This window comes from Etheostoma spectabile, chromosome 22 (genome assembly GCF_008692095.1).
Source record: "Etheostoma spectabile isolate EspeVRDwgs_2016 chromosome 22, UIUC_Espe_1.0, whole genome shotgun sequence".
Taxonomy (NCBI): domain Eukaryota; kingdom Metazoa; phylum Chordata; class Actinopteri; order Perciformes; family Percidae; genus Etheostoma; species Etheostoma spectabile.
The window spans coordinates 13931085-13933050 of record NC_045754.1 but is presented as its reverse complement, the minus strand read 5'-3'; the positions used below and the strand labels follow the sequence as shown (position 1 = coordinate 13933050).

General features: G+C 42.3%; 1 protein-coding gene across 1 annotated transcript in view; it reads left to right on the top strand.

Annotated features, from left to right (window-relative positions):
* Positions 1 to 1966, top strand: part of ube2wb (ubiquitin conjugating enzyme E2 Wb) — a 9640-nt gene that overhangs the window by 4775 nt on the left and 2899 nt on the right. The gene's annotated exons all lie outside the window — the stretch shown is intronic.

The following is a 1966-nucleotide window of genomic DNA, read 5'->3' as shown; positions in this document are numbered from 1 at the left end:
TTCTTCTTCTAGTCCGTAGAAATAGCAAAGTTAGTAGCCTCTGCTCATTGTTCAGGAGAAGACTGCAACTAGGGTTGTGACCACCACGCACGAGTTTAAACGGTTACGGCGCTCCCGTGACGTCACATTTGCGTGCAACAGGCTTTGAAGCTCGTTGTCTTGCTCTCAGCTTAAAAAGTGCTGTGTAAGTTCAGCCCATTTACCATTCTGTCTCAAGGACCTAAACATTTTCTGTCTGCTTCAAACAAGCTGCTTCTTCTGCTATGCTGCTGGTATTCTTAACCAAATAATGAAGCTCTTAACTATGGTTACCTAAACAGTTGTAAACAATCCTCTGTTTCCACTGGCTGGATGCCTGCAATAATCACATGAAACACATCGGCTCTGCAGTTGTTGGTGGAATGAGTCTCTGCTTGGTAACAGGAGCCAGGACTCAGTGGCAGAGACACCAGTACAGAGCTCCCCCTGAAGCCACAGTCAAAGGGATTAGTTTATCTCAACAATCTCGTGTCACTCATTAAGGGCCTGGCCGTCTAAAAATAGAGAATGAGTAGGTAGAGAAAATTAGATAAACTTAGCTACTTAGCTAGTAGCCTCTCATATAGGAAAGACAAGCTGTCAAAGAGGCCATCTGATGGATTCCTCTTGGGGCCCCTGGGGGAACCTCCAGTGTTGACAGCTACAATGCATTACTGCTTGTGTGAGGAGCTTTGGTGGGAATTCAGAACAAAACAAAACAAACCAAACATTGTGACCATTGGCCCAGTGGAACTGTATTGACAGCTTGTAGCGTCTGTTTCCTCTTGTACTTATTGCTGTTACACATGAAAAACTGATTTTGCTACCAAAACCTGACACATTAGTTTTGTTCGCTACGCTTGGCACACAGCGTTAGCAGCTCCTAGTTATTAAATAGTTAAATGTGTATTTTTTTAACATTTTCTTTTAGAGCTGTGTTTTTCTCATCATATTTCATCTTTTTTTTATTATTTATTTATTTTATGTTTTAGGCTTTTATTTCCACAGGACAGATGAAGACATGGAAGGGGAGAGAGAGGGGGAATGACATGTAGCAAAGGGCCACAGGTCAGAGTCGAACTTGCGGCCGCTGCGTCGAGGAGTAAACCTCTATATATGTATATGTGCGCCTGCTCTACCAACTGAGCCAACCCGGCCACCATCTTGAGTCACAATTGATTGTGTTTTGAGTATATCCCTGGCTATTTGCTATATGATTTTATTACATGGTAAACAAGCAAGCCAAGTGCATGTTTTGGTCACTGGTATTTTGCCTAAATGTGGATGACTTTAGATTGATTTTGTTTTGCGAAGACTTGGAAATTACAGTTTTGAAACAAAGAAGCCCAAAGACAATGGGCAGCTTCTTGCTTTGTTAAAGTGAAAATATTTATTAAAACTTATGTTGCACACAAATCAACAAAATCAGCACACAGCAGGATACAAACATGAGTAGTGCAAGAGTAGCTTTAATATGACATTCACATAGGAAAGAAAACATGTATGTAGATTACCTCCAGCACCATTTCAGGTCATTTTTAAACTTTCTGTAAGCAGGGAGCTTTCGGTTGTCTTGATGTTGAGTATAGGGTCAGTTTTACTTTGTGCTCCTATCTGTAACACTCATCCTATCACCCCCCCTCCAGCCCCGTGATGCACTCTCCTGTGAGGCCCTCTCTGGTGCCAGACTGCCTTAACCCATTGTTAGCCTGTATTGCCCTCTTTACCCATCTGCCCCGCCCTCCCCCCTACTCTAGCATCTCATACTTAAGTTCCTCTCTTCTCATCACACTTCCTGTATCTTCCTGTTTAGCCATGACTCTCGCACCCTTTTACTGGCTAATATCCCCTGATCCTTTTTTATAGAACAGTTGTCTCATTTATTTTTTTATTAGATAAAATATGTCTACCATTTTCTCATCCCATCCCGGCTCCTCTGTCCTAATCC